Source organism: Chiloscyllium plagiosum, unplaced genomic scaffold, assembly GCF_037043375.1.
Source record: "Chiloscyllium plagiosum isolate Xiang-an unplaced genomic scaffold, Cpla_swu_hap1 HiC_scaffold_19, whole genome shotgun sequence".
Taxonomy (NCBI): domain Eukaryota; kingdom Metazoa; phylum Chordata; class Chondrichthyes; order Orectolobiformes; family Hemiscylliidae; genus Chiloscyllium; species Chiloscyllium plagiosum.
The window spans coordinates 32119319-32143682 of NW_028270157.1; the positions used below are offsets into that span (position 1 = coordinate 32119319).

The window sequence follows — 24364 nt, forward strand, 5'->3', positions numbered from 1 at the left end:
ACATGACTTGCCAGCTCTTATACTCAACTCCCCGTCCGATGAAGGCAAGCAAACCATATGCCTTCTTGACCACTTTACCCACCTGTGCAGCAACCTTTACGGTACAATGGACCTGCACTCCCAGATCTCTCTGCTCATCAACTTTTCCCAATGCTCTTCCGTTCATTGTATAATTCGCTCTAGAATTAGACTTGCCTAAATGCATCATCTCGCATTTGTCTGGATTGAACTCCATCTGCCACTTTTCTGCCCGAATCTCCAGTCTATCTATATTCTCCTATATTCTTTGACAGTCCCTTATGCTTTCTGCTACTCCACCAATCTTAGTGTCATCTGCAAACTTGCTGATCATAATAACAGTGCCCTCTTCCAGACCATTTATGTATATCACAAACAACAGTGGCCCCAACACGGATCCCTGTGGAACACCACCTTTGTCCATTTTGAGAAACTCCCTTCAAACACTACTCTCTGTCTCCTGTTGCTCAACCAGTTCTTTATCCACCTAGCTAGAACACCCTGCACACCATGTGACTTCACTTTCTCCATTAGTTTACCATAGGGAACCTTATCAAACGCCTTACTAAAGTCCATGTATATGACATCAACAGCCCTTCCTTCATCTATCAACTTGGTCACTTTCTCAAAAAACTCTATTAAGTTGGTAAGGCACAATCTCCCCCGCACAAAACCATGTTGCCTATCACTGATAAGCCCATTCTTTTCTAAATATAAATAGATCCCTCAGTACCTTCTCCAGCAACTTTCCAACCAGTGACGTCAAGCTCACTGGTCTGTAGTTACCCAGAATATCCCTACTACCCTTCTTGTACAGGGGGACAGCATGAGCAACCTTCCAGTCCTCCGGCACCTCACCTGTGTTTAAGGATGCTACAAAGATATCTGTCAGGGCCCCAGCTATTTCCTCTCTCACCTCCCTCAGTAACCTGGGATAGATCCCATCCGGTCCTGGGGATTTGTCCACCTTAATAACTTCTAGCCTACCCAACACATCTTTTCTACTTATGTCAACATGATCCAGACTAATCAAACTTCTATCTCTAATCTCAAGATTCATCATGTTCCCCTCCTCAGTGAGCACTGATGCAAAGTAATCATTCAGAATCTCACCCATTCTCTCAGGTTCGGCGCACAGCCTTCCTTCATTATCCTTTAGTGGACCAATTCTTTCTCTAGTTACCCACTTTAATAAAAATAAAATGCTTTGGGATTCTCCTTAACTCTGCTTGCTAAAGCTATTTCATGATCCCTTTTAACCCACTTGATTCCTCATTTAAGACTGGTCCTCCTCTTCCGATATTCCTCCAGGGCCCACTCTGTTCTTAGCTGCCTGCACCTTATGTACGCTTCCCTTTTCCTCTTGGCTAGTTGTATGATTTCTCCATGGGGGTTCATGAATCTTGCCTTTCCTATCCTTTGCCTTCAACAGGACATGCCTATCCTGCACTATCTTTAACCTATCTTTGAAAGCCTCCCACATATCAAATGTTGACTTCCCTTCCAATCCACATTTCCCAGCTCCTGCCTAATTTTAATATAATTGGCCTTGGCCCAGTTTAGTACTCTTCCCTTAGGACCACTCTCATCTTTATCTACGAGTATTCTAAATCTCACAGAATTGTGGTCCCAAAGAAATCCACGACTGCAACGTCCACCATCTGGCCTGGCTCATTCCCCAATACCAGGTCCAATATGGCCCCTTACCTCATCAGACTATTGACATACTGCTCTAGAAAACTCTCCTGGACGCTTCTTACAAATTCTACCCCATTCAGACCTCTGACACTAAGTGAATCCCAGTCAATGTTGGGAACATTAAAATCTCCCATCACCACTACTCTATTGCCTCTACATCTTTCCATAATCTGTTTACCTATTTGTTCTTCAACCTCACACACACTGTTGGGAGGCCTGTCATACAGCCCCAACAATGTAATTGTACCCTTCTTATTTCTCAGCTCCACCCATAATTCTCGGACTAGTATTGTAGAAGGGGAAGGTAAAAGATAGGTTAGAGGAAGGAGTTGTAAACAGTTGTTAGTTAATTATTCTCTGTTATACTTTAGGAAATAAAGTTGTTAGTTTTTACTTTAAATAGTTCTTAGCCTCTCAGATTTTCACACATTATTGCATGGGATAAATCTTTTCTGTGTTGCTGGTTTAAATTAAGCAGGAGGGTTTACCCCGTATCATAACAGTTTGGGTGCTCATCCAGGATTTGAACTGTTTTGGGGGCTTTTGTCCATGATTTGAATAATTAGGTCTTGGATTTGGGATTTGAACTGATTTAGACAAACTTGTATAGATTTGGTGGTATGAAAAGTCCCAGCAGATTTAAACACTTGCAGGTTAGTGTCCGAGATCTGTATAAAATGTTGGTGAGGCAATTTGTTTAATTTTGGTGACATGTGGTTGATTAAATTAAAAGTGAGAGAAATGGCTCTTAAAATTGCTAAAGAGGTTCTGGGATTTGAAGATGAATCTCAAATTTTGCATGAAAGTTTAGAAGGAAAGAAAAAGGCCATCTTTTAGAACTAGTGAAGAAATTAGATTTGGGTTTAATCAGGGACAAAAGTAAAGCTGAAATTGTAAGGGAGTTACTCAAATGTTTAGGTATGTCAGAGAAACAGACAAGTGCAGCAGAGGTAGAAAAACTTAAATTACAATTGAGGAAAATTGAATTAGAAGATCAACAGAGGGAGAGAGAAAAAGAAAGAGAGAGAGAGATAGTTCTTAGCTGAGCAGAGACAGAAGAAAGGGAGAGAGAAAGAGAGAAGAGAGAGAAAAAGAGATAGAATTTGAACTTGAGAAGTTGCGACTTAGTCAGCAAAGTCAAGTTGAAAGGATGGAGATTAAAAGAGAAGGTGGTGATATACAAATGTGTCAAACCTCTGCTAAATATTGATGAGAAAGATGTTAAAGCCTTCTTTATTTCATTTGAAAAATTGGCTCAGCAGATGGAATAGTCTGAGGATTTTTGGGTAATGCTAGTTCAGACTAAACTGGTAGGCAGAGCTAGTGAGGTATTAGCTGCACTGTCAGATGAGGGGTCAAGAGATTATGAAGAGGTAAACAGGCTATTTTAAGTGCTTATGAATTGATAGCAGAAGCATATAGACAGTGGTTCAGAAACACAAAGGAAGAATCAGGTCAGACTTACGTTGAGTTCGAAAGAATTAAACATCGTTATTTTGATAGATGGATGCATGTTTTTGAAAATAGATAGGACCCTTGAGGCTCTATGAGAGATTATTCTTCTGGAGGAGTTTTAAAACTCACTTCCAGATATGGTAAGAATTCATATCTGGAACAGTAAGTTTAGGAAATGAGAAGGCCATCAGAATTTGCAGATGAGTACACATTGGTGCATAAGACAAGCTTCCGGCCAGAATTTCGTCCTGTGAGGGAAAGAAGTTGGGAGAAGGGGAGATCCTACACTATGAAAGAACCTGAGTAGAGAACACTGGTAAGAGTTTACTACAGCTAAAAGAAGCCCAAGAGTGTGGAAAGGAGGTGAAAGGCCTCAGGTGCTTTCACTGTAATGGAGTGGGATAGGGAAAATTCCAGTGCCGGTGGTTTCAGAAGGGCACCGGGAAAAGGAGTGTTCACTGACAGAAGGTGGGACATGTAAAGTCACAGTGCTGGTTGTTAAAGAAAGGCACTGTGGGAAAAGATGTGATAAAAGAAGCTAAGCCAGTGACATTAGTGAAGGTAGTAAAGGGGACCCCAAGAAGAGCTGAGGAGCTGCAGGAGAGTGCACAGACTAGGCAGGGGCTGGGTATGGAGTTAATATCTGATTTCTAAAAGATTTTGCCTCTGTGGGTAAAGTTTACTCAGAAAGAACAGGGGGAGAAGGACAATAAGTTATAATTTTGAGAGATACAGGATCTAACCAGTCGCTGATAGTAAAGAATGAGCGAATATGCACTCTTTCTGGTCTGTTACCCGAGAGTGTGGTAATATATGGGATAGATGGACAAAAAGTTAGCATCCCCCTATGTAAGATCAAGTTGGAGTGCCAACTCAAGGCTGGAGAAGTTACATCGGGTATGCTTGACAGACTGTCAGTTCCAGGAATACAGTTTGTTCTTGGGAATGATTTGGCAGGGTCCAAGGTGGAAGTGACACCTCTTGTTGTGGAGAAACCCAAGGAAGACTGAGGAGTTAAAACAGAAATATCCTGGTATTTTCCCAGACTGTGTTGAAACCAGATTCCACTATCATAGGTCACAGCATGAATGAAGTAAAAGGAAAGAGAGAGATGAAGGAGTTGAGGTTCGGTTAGTGGGTACCTTATTTGACGTAATGGTGCAGGAAAAACTTGAACAAGAAGAGGGTCAGACAGAAGTGTTTAGTACTGAAAAGATCAGGGATTTGTAACAGCAAGACAAGAAAATAAAAGATATATATGTGGATGCGTACTCCGAAAAGGAGGCAGAGAATATTCCAGAGGGTTACTATCTGAAAGATAGAACCCTAAGATGGAAATGGAGACCACAGCAGGTTAGTGCAGAGGAGACATGGACCGCAGTGTACCAGATTGTGTTGCCAGTAGCATATAGACAGGAGGTGTTACGGGTAGCACATGAACTACCTGTAGGAAGTCACCTAGGGGTACGAAAGACAAAGGCTAAGGTACAAAAACATTTTTATTGGCCTGGAATGCACAAGGATGTAGTTAACTTTTGCTGAATGTGCCATACATGCCAAATGGTAGGTAAGTCACAGGCAGTAATAAAACCTTTCACACAGGTTATAATTGATTGTGACGGTCACCTCCCAAGAATGAAAAGTGGGATCCAGTACTTATAAACCATAATGGATGTGTCTATTAGATTTCTGGAGGCAATTCCATGACAGAGTATCAAAGCTAAAAGAGTTGTAGAGGAGTTAGTAGCTTTCTTCACACCGCATGGGCTACCCAGAGAGATTCAGTCAGACCAAAGGTCAAATTTTACTGTTAGGCTGTTTAAGGAGGTTATGGACAGCTTAGGCATACAGCACTTTAAATCCTGTGCATTTCATCCTGAATCCAAGGAAGCTTTAGAAAGGTGGTATCAGACCCTGAAGACAATGTTGAGAACATACTTCAGGACTACCCGCATGATTGGGATAAAGATATCCCATTTGTATTGTTTGCCATTAAAGATGCCCCAAATGAATCTACTAAGTTCACTCCCTTCAAGTGAATATTGAGGTATGAAGTGAGAGGCCCATTGAAATTAATTAAAGAAAAATTGACAGGATCAAAGTCGGAGATCTCACACTTAGATTATGTATCGGAGGTGAGGGAGAGTCTAAACCGAATAGGTGAGTTAGCTAAACAGCACCTAAAGAGGTCACAGTACAGAATGAAACAGGTGGCACATAAAAGCTCTGAGATTCAGGCATTTTCCTGAGGGGATAATGTGTTAGTACTGTTACCAGTGACAGAAGATCCCTTCAAAGCCAGGTTCAGTGATCCCTGTCAAAAAGTTGAGTCAAGTGAACTAGCTAGTAAAGATGCCAGATAGAAAAAAACGGTATCAGGTATGTCATGTGGACATGCTGAAACCGTATTATACTAGAGAGAAAGAACTGGAGAAACAGGTGTTAGTTACTACCCCATAGGTGAGGAATCAAATGCAGATGATGTGGATTTTGATGTGCCTCAAAATAGATTAAAAGATGAAGAAGTCCTTGAGGAATGGGATAGGTTAGTAAACTGTCTGTCTCAGGAGCATAGAACATAGCTGAAATATTTGTTACTGCAGTATAAGGACATTGTACATGAAGTAGACATAAGGAATACTCCACTAATAAAACAACACCCCTATCGGCTTAATCCTTTCAAAGCCAGACAGGCCCAGATGGAGGTGGAGGCCATGCTCAAACCAAGTCAGAGTGAGTGGAGTTCACCAATCGTTCTAGTTCCCAAACTGGGTGGGAGTCAATGATTCTGCATGGTTTATCAGAAGGTCAATGCCGTTACAAAATTGGACTCATATCCATTTCCTAAATTGGAGGACTATATCGAGAAAGTCGGACAAGCCAGTTATATCACCAAGTTGGACTTAATACGTGGCTACTGACAGGAATCTTGATCCGAGTCGGCGAAAGAAATTTCTGTGTTTGTAACCCCAAATGGGCTATACCAGTTTAAAGTGATGCTCTTTGGAATGAAGAACGCACCTGCCATATTCCAAAGAGTCATGAACAGAGTTGTGGCTGGGTTAACAAACTGCGCAGTCTATTTGGACGATGTAGTGATATTTAGTAAGTACTGGAAAGATCACATGGTACAGTTGGCAGAGCTCTTTGAACGACTACGAGAAGCAAAACTGGTAATAAACTTAAATAAAGGGAATTTGTGAAAGCAGAGGTGACGTTCTTGGGACATAACATCGGTCATGAAGATTGACCCCAAGGAACATGAAGACTGAGACAATCGAGGAATTTTCATGACCAACCTTGTAGAAAGAGGTGCTTTGATTCTTAGGACTCAGCTGATTCTATCAGAAGTTTGTTCCAAACTTTAGCAGTATAGTGGCATCGTTAACCAATTTGCTGAAGAAGAACAAACGTTTCGGTGGACAGAAAATTGCCAGGAGGCATTCGACCATTTGAAATCAATATTGACCATCAAACCAGTTTTAGTTACACCAAACTTTTTAAAACCTTTTAAAGTCGCCATTGATGCTGGTGACATTGGAATTGGAGCTGTACTCCTACAGGAAGATGAGGATGGGATTGAACTGCCAGTTGGTTACTTTTCAAAGAAGATCAACATCCACCAGAGGAAATACTCCACAATCGAAAAGGAACGATTGAGTTTGGTACAGGCCTTACAGCATTTTAATGTATATGTCATGAACAATGCGTCGGAGACGGTTGTGTACATGGATCACAATCCACTTACATTCTTAGAATGCTTTAAAGACAAGAATATGAGACTATTTCATTGGAGTCTTATGTTACTGACTTTTAATTTTAAAATCATACATGTTGTGGGTCGTAAGAATGTAATTGTAGATGCATTATCATGGATTTAACTGTTAAAGTTTAGATGAGATTTGTACTTATTTAATATTTTATATATATATCCATGTATATGGGAAGAAGTTAGGTGAACTTATATTAAAGTTATCTATGCGTTAGGGTAATGTGTTTAAAGAATAGAAAAAAAATGATGCCATCTTTTCATTGTGATGGTTCTTTTTTTTTGGTAAGGGGGAGGTGTTGTATGACTGGTCCAATTCAGTTTCTGGCCAGTGGTAATCCCCAGGATATTATAATAAGGTTTTGGTCTTGGTAGTGTTACTGTCAATGAGGGATGGTTAGGTTCTCACCTGTTGTGGATAGGCATTGCTTGGAATATATATGGTCCAAATGTTAGTTACCGTAAATCAGCCCAATCATTGTCTAGGTCTTGCTGTATATGACATAGCTGCTTCAGTATGTGAGGAGGGGCAAAGAGTGAACAGCCTCATTTCCAACTTTATGATGGGGAATACGTCACTGAAACAGCTGAAGGTGATACTCCAATACTCTACCTTAAGGAACTTTTACAGTGATGTCCTTGGGCTGAGATAATTGACCTCCATCAACCACAGCCATTTTTCTTTGATCTGCATTTGAGATCAACCAGCAGAGTTTTCCTTCTGTTCCCATTGTCTCCAGTTTTTCTTGGGTTCCTTAAAGCCATACATAGTCAAATGCTGATTTAGTGTCAAGTGCCATCACTCTCACCTCATTTCTGGAACTCAGCTTTTTTGTCCAATTTAGACTAAGGCTGTAATGAACATAACATAAGAACATAGGAACATGAGAAACAGGAGCAGGAGTAGAACATCTGGCCCATCAAACCTGCTCCATCATTCAATAAAATCATGACCAGTCTTTTTGTCGACTCACTACCTACTCACCATAACCCATAACTTCTTTACTGTTCAAAAATCTTTCTATCTATCTTTGCCTTAAAAACATTCAACAATGTAGCCTCAACTGCTTCACTGAACAGAGAATTCCACAGATTCACAACCCTTTGGGTGAGGAAGCTTCTCTTCAATTCAGTCCTAAACCTGCTACCAGTTATTTTGAGGGACAAACTGAATGGCCCTGATGGAACCTAAGCTGAGCACCAGTGAGTAGGATATTGAAAAGCAAGTACTGCTGGATAGCACATTTGATAATACCTTCCATCATTTTGCTGATAATCGAGGGTAGACTGAGAGAGTGGTAATTTGATGGGTTGGATTTGATCCTTTTATTGTGCGCAGGATATACCTGGACAATTTTCAACATTGTTGTGTAAACGTAATGTTGGAGCTGCACGGGAACAGGTTAGTCGCAGGGGGAAGGTAAGTTTAAGGGACAAGTATTCCAGCATTGCCATGTTACGGCTAAATATAAACTGACAATTTTTAACTTCCATTATCTGATTTTAATATCTGACCTTGCATGGATTAAAATGGTTTTAAAAAAGTACAAATGCTGATGTGAATTGGTTATTATGATCACTGAACCACAAATGAAGCTAATTCCAGAAGACCCACATCAAATTAACAAATCTAGTCGGGCAGAAATTATCATCTTATCTAAACCAAACAATTGTTTCTCCTGATCTAATTCACACTTTGTGTAAAAATTTCACAAATTGTATATGAAAGGTAGCCCGCAGTGTATGCAGGTTGGGAATCTGAAAATGAACCTTATTTCAACAGTTACTTTTCTGCAACAGTAGACAAAAGGCAAGTGGATTTGTAAGAAAGAACTTGAAGAAACTCTTTTTCTCATTGCTTGCTTTCTTAATCATCTTAGACGATCACGCACAATGCAAAAGCAAACTGGGGATAAAAGAAGTTCACTAAGCATTCAAAGATACCTACAAACTTTGCTATTGCTGAGGATGTCAGTCAACAATGAAACAACTATAGTGTCAGGTTAAAAATCTGACACCTCTGGAACTCTAAGGACATAAAACTGTTTTAAAGGAATGTTGTCGCTTTACCAGACTGACACCTCGTTTTTATATATGTCTGGAATTGCTTCTGGCATGCCCACCTGCAATTTGTATTGAACCAAAGTTGTTCCCCTAGTTTGATGGTAATGGTGAGTGAGGGTTATACCATGCTGTGAGGTTACAGATTGTAGCTGAATACAGTTCTGCAGCTGCTGAGGACCCAGAGCATCTCATGGATTCCAAGTTTTGAGATGTTAAATCTATTTAAAATCTGTCCTAACCAGGACATAATGCCACACAACACTATGGATGTTATCATCAATGTGAATATAGGACTTTGTCTCCACAAGGACTCTACAAAGTGGTCATTCCTATCAAAAATGTCATGGACAGATACATCTGCGACAGATAGTTTAGTAAAAACTGTTGTATCAGACAGTTTGGACCTGAAAGGGTTCATTGATATCTGACATTACAAAATAAGTTCTGTCTATTAGGGATAAAGGACTAACCTTGGAAAGACATATCCATTCTCCAAAGTGTGCTTCAATGATTATACCTTGCATCAATAGCACATAGTCAAAGTAGTAATGTGTGTCTTCTATGAGTAAGCATATATCATAGACGTAATGCAACCAGATGCAAAGTGATACGCAACAAATCTATTTCCTGCTCATCAAGACTGAGTCTATTTTCTGCTGAATACATCAAGTTGGCATCTTCCACACCTGATGTCAATTGTTAAGATTAATACCAGAAAGAAGGATTGATGGTAACAAATCTATCCAAATAAACCAGATTATATCTGGCAGTATAAAAGGGTAGCAGCAGTGAGGACTTTGCCAGTTATAACGAGGTCAGGTTTTTTTTCTTGTTGGTTCCCTTCGCACTTACCTCATACCTGGAGTAGCATCTATATAATCGTATTCATTGAACAGGCATAGTCTTTACTGGATGGACCAGCATTTATTGCCCATCCCAATTAGCCTTCGAGAAGATGGTGAGCTGCCTTTTTAAAACACTAATTAATTTGATGTAGGTTCACCAACAGTGCTATTAGGGATGGATTTCCAGGATTCTGGGCTTGTTCAATTAGCTCTATCAATAGTGCAGATATACACTGAAGGCCCACCACGTAGCGCATTCATTGAAATTGCCACTCTTAGTGCTTCTTCCAATTGGTATTCAAAATGGAGGATCATTATTCATCAGCCAAGGTGTTGGTGATCAACAGGAGACTTATTTATCTATGTTTGACGTGATGCTATGTGATTTCATGGAGTTCACAATAAATGTGCAACTCCTTTCTGATTGAATACCACATGCTGCCTTCTCTGGTGAATTTGTCCTTTCAGTGGAAAAGGGCATATGCAAGAATGGTTATTGTGGTGTTTTAGATTGATTCTGTGGGAATTTAATGTGGCAGGCTGTTGCTTGACTATTCATTTGGACACTGCATATTGTAATGATTTGCTCGACCGTTTCAAAGAGCATGTAAAATCCAAACACAGTACTGTGGAGATGGAGTTATATATAGGCCAGATCAGGTAAGTATAGAAGCTTTCCTTCCTAAAGAACATTGATTTTTTTTTCTCATTCTCTTTTCATTAACAATCCCTTAAGTTTGTGAATGTCTTGCTTCCACTCAAGTTCTATGATCTCTGAGATGGCTGATAAGTGCAGTGAGTGATCTGCATACTCTGTCACATATAGGCAACTGATGCTGGAAAGCTAGGATAGATCAATTGTTTTGAGTCTATGCACTCCATCCAATGTCTCAACCGTACCTCTGCAATGTCCCAGCAAAGTCTATTAATGCCTTCCTCAATAGACAATCTCCATTTTGGTAAGACACAGGTCAACATGTCCCTTGAGTCAGCTACATATATAGCTTCTTCAGGAATACTTTGAGGACATCTCTAAAGTATTTCTATTATCAGTTTGAGTATCTCCTGCTACAACCAAGATTGGAGTAGAGAAATTACTGTTGGATTCTGGTATCAAGCACATGAATGACATGTCCTGCCTGGTAGGGTTTGAGTTATTACTGCTTTGACAGTGGACAAGTTGGCTTGGGACAGGATATAGGGATTGAACCACTCTTCTTACCATTAGTTTTGGAAGATCTTGCAAAAGTACTGCTGATGGTGATGCTCCTGTGCTTTGAGCTGCCTCTGTAGGTCATCCAAGTTTCCAAAGTATAATAGTTAAGCTATCACTGCTGACTGGTAAAGAATTGTTCCATCTCAAGTTTGAAATCCTATTCCTCAACTACCTCTTTTCTCAGTTGGCCAAAGGCTGAACTGGAATTTTGGAAGCAACCAATGAATTTCAATATCAATATCTGCCTTAATTGACAGGAAACTCCCCAGATTTTCTGATCTCTTTAACTTACTAAAATGTCCTAAGGTGGTTCATTACAAAGTTATCAAACAAAAGTTAACTTCAGATCCTACAATGTGATATACTGTAGGCCTTCCAGTCCAGATATCTATTATTCTGATGAAATGTCACTCAACATAAAGTTTTAATGCTGCTTCCCTCAGCAGATGTTGGCTAATGCTGCTTCCCTCAGCAGATGTTGGCTAACCTGTTGAGCTTTTCCAACACTGTTCTTATTTCAGATTTTTATCATCTGCAGTATTTTGACTTTTAACTTTTGAAAACATCAACTGTGCAGATATGTTTTGCAACTTTAGTACAGTACTTTGGCAGCAGAAGTATGGAAGATACAGTATTTAGATAAATAAAACAATTCTTAATTCTCCTCATCACTTTTATGTTTCTAGTAAATATTTATATTACAATGTTTTCCAGTTCAAGCACATGTGATGTAAGGAGGTGTGATTTATATATATTTTAACATAATGTATTTTTGAGTTTGGAATTTTGAATTTTAAATAAATGGCAGAAGAGATCACCAGATGTCTGAAGGGTTTAATGATTAACTTGCAACTTGTTCTGCAGCCATGGTGGTATATTTTAAAATAGTTTGAGAGATATAGCCCCGAATTTAATGGGTGTGTTTACATCATGAGCAAACAATAAGCAAGTGTTGTACATTAGCACAGTCTTGTACATTAGCACAGTCTTGTACATTAGCACAGTCTTGTACATTAGCACAGTGTTATACATTAGTTAGAGCATAGAACATAGAACAATAAAGCGCAGTACAGGTCATTCAGCCCTCGATGTTGCACCGACCTGTGAAACCAATCTGGAGCCTATCTAACCTACACTATTCCATTATCATCCACATATCTATCCAATGACCATTTAAATGCCCTTAAAGGTAGAGAGTCTACTACTGTTGCAGGCAGGACATTCCAAACCCTTACTAGTCTTTGAGGAAAGAATCTATCTCTGACATCTGTCTTATATCTATCACCCCTCAATTTAAAGCTATGTCCCCTCATGCTAGCCATCACCATCTGAAGAAAAAGGCTCTCACTGTCCACCCTATCTAGTCTTCTGATCATCTTGTATGTCTCCAATAAGTCACCTCATAATCTTCTTCTCTAAATAGAACAGCCTCAAATCCCTCAGTCTTTCCTCATAAGGCCTTCTCTCCATACCAGGCAACATCCTGGTAAATCTCCTCTGCACCCTTTCCAATGTTTCCACATCCTTCCTATAATGCAGCAACCAGAACTGTTGCCAATACTCCAAGTACTACTGCACCAGAGTTTTATACAGCTGCAACATGACCTCATGGCACTGAAACTCAATCCCTCTACCAATGAAAGCTAACACACTGAACAACCCTATCAACATTCGGTGGAAACTTTCAGAGATCTATGCACATGGACACTGTGATCTCTGTGCTCATCTCTTCTACCAAGAGTCTTACCATTAGCCCAGTACTCTGCATTCCTGGTGCTCCTTCCAAAGTGAATCACCTTACGCTTTTCCGCATTAAACTCCATTTGCTACCTCTCAGTCCAGCTCTGTAGCTTATCTATGTCCCTCTGTAACCTGCAACATCCTTCTGCACTATCCACAACTCCACCAACCTTAGTGTCTTCCACAAATTTACTAACCCATCCTTCTATACACTCATCCAGGTCATTTATAAAAATGACAAACAGCAGTGACCCCAAAACAGATTCTTGTGGTACACCACTAGCAACTGAACTCCAGAATGAGCATTTCCCATCAACCACTACCCTCTGTCTTCTTTCAGCGAGCCAATTTCTGATCCAAACTGCTAAATCACCCTCAACACCTCTGTATTTTCTGCAATAGACTACCATGAGGAACCTTATCAAACTCTTGACTGAAATCCATATACACCACTTCAATCACTTTACCCTCACCCACCTGTTTGGTCATCTTGTCAAAGAACTCAATAGGTTTGTGAGGCAAGACCTACCCTTCATAAAACCATGTTGACTATCCCTAATCAAATTATTCCTTTCTAGATGATTATAAATCCTATCTCTGATAATCCTTTCTAACACTTTACCCACAACTGAAGTAAGGCTTACGGTTCTTTAATTACCAGGTTGTCTCTACTCCCCTTCTTGAACAAGGGGACAACATTTGCTTTCCTCCAGTATTCTGGCACTATTCCTGTACACAATGACGACATAAAAATCATAGCCAAAGGCTCTGCAATCTCCTCCCTAGCTTTCCAGAGAATCCGAGGATAAATTCCATCCGACCCAAGGGACTTACCTATTTTCATCTTTTCCAGAATTGCTAACATCTCCTCATTATGAACCTCAATCCCGTCCAGTCTAGTAGCCTGTAACTCAGTATTCTCCTCAACAACATTGTCGTTTTCCTGTGTGAATACTGACGAAAAATATTCATTTAGCGCCTCTCCTATCTCTTTGGACTCCACGTACAACTTCTCACAACTGACCTTGACAAGCCCTAATCTTACTTTAGTCATTCTTTTATTCCAGACATAGCTATAGAAAGCTTTAGGGATTTCCTTGATCCTACCTGCCAAAAACTTCTCATGTCCCCTCTTGGCCTTTCTTAGTTCTCTCTTAAAGTCCTTTCTGGCTAACTTATAACACTCAAGCGCCCTAACTGAGCCTTCATGTCTCATCTTTATGAAATCCTCCTTCTTCCTCTTGACAAGAGATTCAACTTCTTTAGTAAACCACAGTTTCCTTGCTCAACTGCTTCTTCCCTCCCTGACAGGTATATACTTATCAAGGACATGCAGTAGCTGTTCATTGAACAAGCTCCACATTTCAATTGTGCCCATCCCCTCCAGTTTCTTTTCCTGTCCTATTCATCCTAAATCTTGCCTAATTGCATCATAATTGCCTTTGCCCCAGCTACAACTCTTGTCTTGCGGTATATACCTATCCCTTTCCATTGCTCAAGTAAACTTAACTACATTGTGGCCACTGTCACCAAAGGGCTCACCCACCTCCAAATCTAACACCTGGCCCGGTTCGTTATCCAGAACCAAATCCAATGTCGCCTCACCTCTTGTTTGCCTGTCTACAGATTGTGTCAGGAAATCCTCCTGCACACATTGGACAAAAGCTCACCCATTGTGGGCGGCACGGTGGCACAGTGGTTAGCACTGCAGCCTCACAGCGCCAGAGACCGGGGTTCAATTCCCGCCTCAGGCGACTTTCTGTGTGGAGTTTGCACATTCTCCCCGTGTCTGCGTGGGTTTCCTCCGGGTGCTCCGGTTTCCTCCCACAATCCAAAAATGTGCAGGTTAGGTGAATTGACCATGGTAAATTGCCCGTAGTGTTAGGTGAAGGGGTAAATGTGGGGGAATGGGTCTGGGTGGGTTGCGCTTTGGCGGGTCGGTGTGGACTTGTTGGCCCGAAGGGCCTGTATCCACACTGTAATGTAACCTAATCTAATCTAATGTACTCAAACTATGCATTTCCAGTCAATATTAGGAAAGTTAAAGTCCCCAATAACAACTACCCTGTTATTTTCACTTATCTCCAGAAACATATTTGCAATCCTTTCCTCTACATCTCTGGAACATTTCAGAGGCCTATAGAAAACTCCCAACAGGGTGTGCTCTCCTTTCCTGTTTCTAACCTCAGCCCATACTACCTCAGTAGCTGAGTCCTCAAACGTCCTTTCTACCACCATATTACTGTCCTTAACTAACAATTCCACACCACTCCCCTTTTACCACCTTCCCTGTTTTTACTGAAACATCTAAATTCCGGAAGCTGCAACAGCAATTCTTGTTCCTACACTATCCATGTCTCCAAAATGGCCACAACATCGAAGTCCCAGGTACCAATCCATGCTGCAAGTTCACCCACCTTATTCCAGATGCTCCTGGCATTGAAGTAGACACAATTCAAACCACCATCCTGCCTGCAGGTACACTCTTGCAACCTTGAAATCTTATTCATGACCTCACTACTCTCAACCTCCTGTACACAGGAGCTATAATTCAGGTTCCCATCCCCCTGCTGAATTAGTTTAAATCCTCCCCAAGAACTTTAACAAACCTCTGCTCCAGGGTATTGCTCCCCCTCTGGTTCAGATGTAGACCATCCCATTTGTAGAGGTCCCATTTGTGGGCGGCACGGTGGCACAGTAGTTAGCACTGCTACCTCACAGCGCCAGAGATCTGGGTTCAATTCCCGCCTCAGACGACTCTCTGTGTGGAGTTTGCACATTCTCCCCATGTCTGCGTGGGTTTCCTCCAGGTGCTCCGGTTTCCTCCCACAATCCAAAAATGTACAGGTTAGGTGAATTGGCCATGAGAAATGTTAGATGAAGGGGTAAATGTAGGGGAATAGTTCTGGGTGGGTTACACTTCGGCGGGTCGGTGTGGACTTGTTGGGCCGAAGGGCCTGTTTCCACACTGTAAGTAATCTAATCTAATCTCCCCCAGAATGAGTCCCCGTTATCCAGGTATCTGAATCTCTCCCTCCTGCACCATCCCTGTAGCCACATATTCAACTGCTCTCTCTCCCTATTCCTTGCCTTGTTAGCATTGGCACGGGTAACAAACCAGAGATTACAACTTTGCTTGTTCTAGCTCTAAGTTTTCACCCTCACTCCTTGAGTTTCTGCATTACATCCCCATCTCTTTTCCTACCTATGTTGTTGATGCCTATGTTGACTATGACTTGGGGCTGTTCCCCCTCCCCTTAAGGATCCTAAAAACACAATCCAAGACATCACGAATCCTGGCACCTGGGAGGCAAAACACCACCTGTGCATCTCTCTCATTCCCACAGAATGTCCCCTAACTATGGAGTCCCCAGTGATTAATGCTCTACTCCTGTTCCCCCTTCCCCTCTGAGCAATAGGGACAGACTCTAAGAGACCTGCACTCCATGGCTTACCCCTGGTACATCGTCCAACCAACAATATCCAAAACAGTATATTTGTTATTGAGGGGAACGGCCACAGGGCATCCCTGCACTGCCTGCCTGTACCCTTTTTATCTCCTGACAGTAACCCATCTATCTTCTTCCTACCTCCTGTAACTCTTCTCAGTTACCCCCTCAGCATCCCGAATGATCTGAAGTTCATCCAGCTCCAGCTCCAGTTCCCTAATGTGGTTTCCGAGGAGCTGGATTTGGGTCCACTTCCTGCAGATGAAGTTGGCAGGGACACTAGTGGTGACCATTGCCTCCCACATTCTGCATGTGGAACATTCAACTGCCCTAACATCCATTCCTACTGTTCCTGAATTCCCAAAGAGAACATTGAAAAAAAAAACTAGTAACTTTGCCAAATCAGTGCACAGAATCTTCTTTTTTGGTTGGAGAAGGAGGATGGGGAGGACACATTACCTAGGTAGTATTTTGGGTAAAACAACTGGCAAATATATAACCTCACTTACTCAGCCATCCTGTGTCCGCTCCTGCTCAGCGTGCACTCCGCCTATTCACGAGGTAAGCTTTTCATAGGAGTAATTTACCTTCCCAGCAGCCCCCTGGTCCTTGGTCTCTCTGTGAAGCTTGACCAGAGGCTCACTGATGATGTTACCTAGAATGATGACAAAACCTCTGAAAATGAACTTTCCAGCTTACATACAGAACATTTTCTTTAAGTTTAGAAGAAACACACAAAGCTAGGACAGAAACTGTCCAGTTTTAGTTTAAGTCTGGGGAATTCTGCAGTGTTCTTAGCGATATATTATTTTGTAATGCAGTTGTTCCTGAGAAAGAGAGAAGATAGTCTAAATTTGTTTCAAAAAATTAGCTCAGAATACAAAGTTTTGCAATAGTTCCAGACCAGAGGTTTAGGTAAGACCCTGAAAGATTATTTGAAGCTGAGAAAATTTAAACTCAGGTGTATGAAGGCTGAGGGAGAGGCTAATCACGATCTCCAGGAATTGAAGTCAGTTAAATAGAAGTGATGGATGAGATTCTCTCTTGTGACAGTGGTGCAAAGAGGTGCTTTGGGATGTGTAAAGCAGCATTTTGGGGATCCATAAAACAATGATTTTAGGTTTAATATCACGCTCAAACCATTTACTTTGTTTCTCTCTCTACAGATGATGCCAGAGATGCTTAATGTTTCCAACATTTTCCAAGGAGTCCAGTGTAGTTGAGTCATGGTTTGAAAAGAAGAAAATGAGATTTTTGGAGTTTTTAGTGGCAAGGCGAATCCTGTAGTGGCAAGTGGTTTACTTCAGGGGAGTGGAATGTTTTTTGAAAGATGCTAGAAAATTCAACTTGAAGTGGCAAGGAATTGTTGCCTCCAAAAATGCTGGGAACATTTGGGACTGGACCATTTAATTTTATTTTTATGTGGTGCACATAGCAAAAGAAATTGTAAAATAATGTTGGTTAATTAATGTGAAAATGTATTTTTTAAAATTCTATGCATTTTACGTATGTTTGATTTGTGCTGAGTTTTAACTTTGTTCCAATAAAATCTTAAATAATGAAATCTTCTCTCTTGGATTATATCATTGGTCATTAGGAAATTAATATCTAAGAAATGATTAGTCTCAAAGAAGTTTACAATAGAGCAGATTCCTTAGGGCTGGAGGATATTCTAACAAGAGGGAAAGGCATAACTATGGAAGGTATTAAAAAAGCAGAAAAGCAGTATTGATAGCTCATTGACAATATTTTGCTGATACACTGGTGAAAGAGGATTTTAATTAACAGGTGAGGGGATGGAACAAGATGAGAGGTGCAAAGGAGAAGAAGTGGCTGAGAAGTAGGGAACATTGATCAAGATGTGATCTGCTGATTGAGAAGTGCACCTCCACTGTGAAGCTGTCAGTGGGGCAAGTGGTAAAAGATTTAGCCAAATGTTTCCATCAGGCCAGAATTCGTCCACAGTGAATTGATTGCTGAATGGTCAAATTGCCTTTAATAAAGTATTTCTAATAAAACCAAATAATTTGTTATTTGCAGCTTTATTATTCAAAGTGTATCATGTTTTATCCTCCATATTCCTGTGCATTACTTTTATGAAATCCTTTAGTTTTTGTGGAAACTGATACTACAAAAATTGTAAACCTGTCCATGCAAACTCCTTTTAAATTATGTTGGCTGAACCTTATTTTCTTCAACTGTTGGTATTTCAGGCTAATGTTAGTACATTATTTTGATCTTTTCTATTCCTTAATCCTCAACATAATTGATTTTCCACTTGGATAGGACATAAATTTATGATATTGGCTAAATGTCAGTGGGTAGATGAGCAGATTTTTTTTTCTTTACTCAACAAGTTATAATGATCTGGAAAGCACTCCCAGAAAGGGTATTGGAAGTACATTTACAGTAACTTTCAAAAGAAAATTGGATGCTTGCTCAATGGGAAAGAGCAGAGTGTGGAAATAATTGAATATCTGATCTGCATGTTTCCATGATTCTTTTATAATAATTTAGTTAAATAGTGACATATATGATGAACTACATATCCCTTTTTTCTGCCTTTTGTTTTATAGAATCATAGAAAATACAGCATAGCAGGAAGCCATTTGGCCCGCTACGCCTGTGCCAGCTCTTTGAAAGAGTTATCCAATTAAAACTCGCAAGGAAATCTCAGTCAATTTATAGCTTATAAATAGGAGTATCGGTCCATTAGTTTTGATCGACAAGCTCATTTGTAATTAAAGAAAAACCCATCAACATTTTCATTGCTGTAGCATTTTTGTTACTATTTGTTTTCTAGTTTTTGCAAGACTTCTATTTCCAAATTAATCAATATAACTGCTTTGCTTCAATTTAATATGTAGGTAACAAAGTGGCCAGAATGGGAATTCCTTTGAATCATTTCTGAGGGAAGAAGAGAAGGAGGTACAATTGCACCTCAGACATTACATAATGCACCTTTCTTTTCCACAGGGACTGTAACAGTGACCCAAACAATATATCCTAAGGATGTGAGAGAAAGTATCTTCACCTATGGCTTCCTAGAGAGCTCTGCCAACTCCTTGAGGATGACTTTCAAAAATCTGTACTAAACAAGCAGTTCTCCAGCTGAGCATGCAATAAACTTTTCCTTCATTAGGAATTTTCTGAGCTGCCATGTATGTCAAAGATCAAATTAATCAAACAACTATACAAAGATCATCAAATGGCTCACAAAGATCTTGCTTGCAAGGAAACAATTACTAGCACTACTATCAACTAGAATGGCTACAAAGTATTTATTTATTCATATCTTTATATGATGCCAAGGTTTCCAAATGTACAGAGTACATACGTTGGTTTCCATACACCATGCAGATCATCAGGTCCCACAGCATGGATGCATTGCTGTCCTATGGGAGCTGCTCTGAAGTATCAGATAGGGCAATCCTTCTACAGCTGTTTCCGGGTGATCCCCAGTTTTAAAAGGAAAAGACTGAAACAAAATGGCCTTTTGTGAAAAACTGGTCAACCTGGCATTTGTGCGGCAGGATTTCCCAGCAGGCCTGTCAGAATAAGGACACAACTTCTTCTGGGGACAGAGATCCTCAGAGGTATGAAACAACTCGACCAACCGCCAGACATTGTATCAAGGGACAGGTATAGAAATGATAATGAACCCTGAAGCTGTGAACAATGGAGTTATCTAGTTAATGTGATTACAATTTACTCTAATCTGAAAACAGTTTGGGAGGCTCCAGGAAGTCATCAAAATTTCAGTTAAATAAATTTGGGATAGTATCGAGCCTTTTGTTTCCACGAATGATGTGCTTAGACTGGCTGCAGCAATCTCCGGAGATGCTTTGTGAAATGGAATTACCTGAGGGGCGGAGCCGGCTGGCCCTTTGGAATCGCACGGGTAAAGGGAGTCAGCAGGGCCAGCTATCAGGGCTCGTTTCCTTTTTCACTTTCCTCGCTCTGAGCTCATTGCGTCTCTGGCGACCAATCCTTTGGGGCTGAAGACATCGACCCTGTCTGCAACCTCAGACTTCGGAAGTCCGCAACAACACCCAAGGCAAAGAGGGAGCCCACCGGACAATCAACAAGTCCCTCTGAGACCATAAGAACTCTTTTCAGGCCTGGGACACTCGTACTCTGGAGTAGTTGGTTAGGCATGGGAGGGAGGGTGGTTGTGTAATTCTTAACTATGACCCTCTTAAGGGGCTGACTCTCTTAATAACTCCCTTAGGAAGGCGCAGTTGCCGACTATGATGTTTTCACGTATTTTTGGCGCATAATTTGTGTCGTGTCTCCCCGCTGGCTCCGCCAGTAAGCCCAGTAGTCCTGGCTGCTGGGTGACCAAACGACCAGAAAAAGTATGAGAAGGCCGTGGTCGAGACTGACCAGATCTCAAAAACAATTAGTATGAGTCTTCCATTATCAATGGAGCAGTCCGGCTGGGAAGCGACCCGGATAAACAACCTCCCCGCAACCTCATCCACAACTGCGAGCTGTGATAAGTCATTAGGTTGTACATGTTTAAAACCCGCAACAAGGTCCATCTCGGTCCAGACCTTGAGACGTTACCTCCTACCTTACATGGAGCTGAGACCGGTCACCCCTCCCAGAGAGGCAGCTCACCCTGTAATGGATGACATAGATAACATTGAAGAAGGCGCCATAAGGGCAGCCCATCCTGCGATTGAGACAAGCATAACCACCCAAACCTTCTACAACAAAAGTTATCGAGACATAAGGCAGGGCGCAGACCTCAAAAAGAATATAAATGAGACTGGCGAGGAAACAGCTGATGCAACTGCCTTCATGGAAGGAGTTGTTATCGAGCCAGTATGTGCCAGAACATCTCTCCCAGAAGTAATCATCCCCTACCCCGTCGATGGGCTGTTCTGCAAGGACTGCGACACCCTCTTCCCCACGGTGAGCCTGTTTAAGACTCGTGACTAAAGTGCACGGAATAAAGAACATCCAAACAAAATGTTCACGCTGCGACAAAGCAGGAGTTTACCATTCAATCCACTGCCACTATCTAAAATGCAAAGGAACAAAACAACCCCCAACTGGGGACTTTGCATGCATTGTGTGTGACCAACGGTTTTCTACGCAATCGGGCCTTGGTCAACACGAGAGGCACAGACACCCGGTTCTACGAAATGAAAAATGCCTCAAATCTGCACCCAAAGTCAAGGGCAAACCTGGGAGAAGTGACCGCGTATGGTCACAGGAGGAGGTGGCAATCCTGAGGGAATTGGAGGTGAGATTTGCAGGATGCAAGTTTATAAACAAATCCATCGTCAGCATCCTTAAAACAAAAACGCCAAAGCAAATCTCAGATAAATGCAGGCTCCTGGCAAACACACCCGGCGGAGGTCACGACCATGAGCGAGTCAACAACAGGTATAGACTCGCACGATTCTGAGGCAGAGAGTGTCCAGGAAAATTCCGATGATCAAGCCTAGTGCCAAAGAGCTCAAAGTGGAAGGGAACGGAAACTTAACCACCCCAATAAACATTGAGAGAGGTGTAAAGCAAGGCGACCCACTCTCACCAATATTATTTAACATTGCTTTGGATCCGTTGGTCTGCTCTCTGGAGAGGGCCAACTCAGGGGTCTCCATGCCCCTGGGTGGCAGAAGAGTCAACTGTTCGACTTTGGCCTTCATGGATGACATTGCCCAAAGAGCCGAAGAACACTGGCTTCGATCCCTAAACATAGGGACGTAGATGACCAGCTTACACAAGCTGAGGAGCTCTTGAGCGTGAGGAATGACCCAGACACGCTTGCCCTCAGAATCAGGCTAGTGGAAATTATTACCAATCTACTAGTGAATAGTAGGAAAAGACAAAACAAACACAAGAGGCCTCAAAAAGATCGGGCCAAAAAAGACAAAAGGACCGGTAGCAATACCGGAGCCAAAAAACAGTGGGCAGCACGTAAAGCACTGTTTAGAGTGACATAGCAGCTTTACAAAACTAACTGGCGCCAACCAGCTCGCGAGATCATGGGGGCGCCGACCTCATCCGCTTGTCCTCTCTCAAAAGAGAAATTGGAGACATGTTTCCATGAGAAACTGTCAGCACCAAACAAAAAAATCAAACATAAATAAGTATGCCTCATACACTGGCAAAGTTGATGACGGGTCCTTGATGAAACCCATAGAGGTAGAGGAGGTTGAAGCAGCCATCAAGGGGATAGACGAGAACAGTGCCACTGGACCAGATGGCCTGAAATTGCAGGACATAAGAACAATCCATGAGCAAGAGGAAACTCATCTACCCCGCCTCCTCTCCCTAAGGCTAAAGTCAAGCACAATACCTGATTCACTAAAAAAGAGTCGAACGGTCCTGATTCCTAAGTGCGAGGATAAGGACTGCTTGAAAAGCATTGACAACTGGCAACCAATAACTATCGGTCCAATGCTGCTGCGACTGTTCAGCAGCCACTCCCGGAGGCAATGAAAACATTGTCACCCTTGAAAACATCATTAAGGGAGCGAAACATAACCACAAGGATCTCGCAGTTGTCTTTGTCAATCTGGCGAAAGCGTTCGACTCGGTTGGGCTCAAGCTATTGATCAAATCCTTGCAAAGAGTGAAACTCCCCAAAGCCTTTGTATGTCTCATTGAAGACCTATACACTGGCAACACAACAGTGGTGGAAGGGAATGGAAACTTAACCACCCCAATAAACATTGAGAGGTGCGTAAAGCAAGGTGACCCACTCTCACCAATATTATTTAACATCGCTTTGGATCCATTGGTCTGCTCTCTGGAGAGGGCCAACTCAGGGGTCTCCATGCCCCTGGGCGGCAGAAGAGTCAACTGCTCGACTTTGGCCTTCACGGATGACATTGCCCTTCTAAACGACTCACACACTTGTATGGCTAGGAATCTGAAGCTGCTCCAGGCATACTGCGACCATTCAGGTCTCAGTATTAACACAGCGAAGACGAAGGGATTCCACTTCACGTTTAAAAGGAAAACCTTCTTGTACAATCACTTCACAAATTGGAAGCTGTGGGATGAGTCCATAGCCTACATGCCCCCATGCAACACAGAGAAGTACCTGGGTGTCTGTATCGATCCATGGGCAGGTGTGGCAAAAGGGGAGTGGGAGGAGAAGCATAAGTCCTGGGTTAAAGGAATGCAGGTAGCACCACTCCGACCGCGACAACGGCTGGAGAACCTAAAGATACATGCCATCCCCAGACTGTACTCCCACCTGATCCTGACAGAAGCATCTCAGGCAAGTCTCATAAAACTGGACCAAATAATCCGTAACACCACTAAAGAATTCCTACACCTACCACCTCATACCGCTGACGGAGTGCTGTATGCCCGCAACAGGAACGGCGGTCTAGGCATCCCAAAACTGGAAATGCAAATCCCATCCACGATTGTTCGCAAATGCGAGGCACTCGAGATGTCCAGTGATGTGGTCATTCGGGCCTCTTTTCAATATAAAGGAGAGAGCAACTCAGAGACCGTTGCGGGACTGCTCGAGCTCAAGGTCCTTAAGGAAATTGAAAATTTCCAACCCAGTAGCTGCAACAGCGGCGAGGGGGAAATGGACCCAATGACCGTTATCCAAGACATCATGACAGCACTCCAGAAGGCAAACGCAGGGCGACCAAAATCACCCAATAGGTATGCTGGTTGGAGGGAGTGGGAATTCGAAAAGTGGCAAAAACTGGAATGTCAAGGGGCAGGTATCCAGTACTTTCCAGATGAGAAGATCTCTAATTCTTGGACAAAAGCTGGAGTACACCAAAAATCTTCTAGATTCATAAACAGCGTGCTCTTGCGGTGTAATCTATACCCGACAAGAGCCACACTATCTAGAGGAAGGCCAAACCGAAACAATCCATGCCGAAGTTGTGAGATGGCAACCAAGGCCATCTCACACATCCCAGGATGCTGCCCATTCATGAAAAACGCTCGAATAAAACGCCATAACAAGATCGCGGACCAGTTGCAGAAACATGTCAGTAAGTACGGCTAGACATCGTACATGGAGCCCAGGCTGTTTGCCAAAGATGACTCCCTATGGAAGCCCGATCTCAAATTTAGAAAAGAGCAGAAGATCACGGTAGTAGATGTCACAGTGCGG

The 24364-nt window shown here is 42.0% G+C and overlaps 1 pseudogene; it reads left to right on the forward strand.

Annotated features, from left to right (window-relative positions):
• The first annotated feature begins 20835 nt into the window (after positions 1–20835).
• On the forward strand, positions 20836–22713 carry LOC148146751 (uncharacterized; annotated as a pseudogene).
• Positions 22714–24364: the final 1651 nt, after the last annotated feature.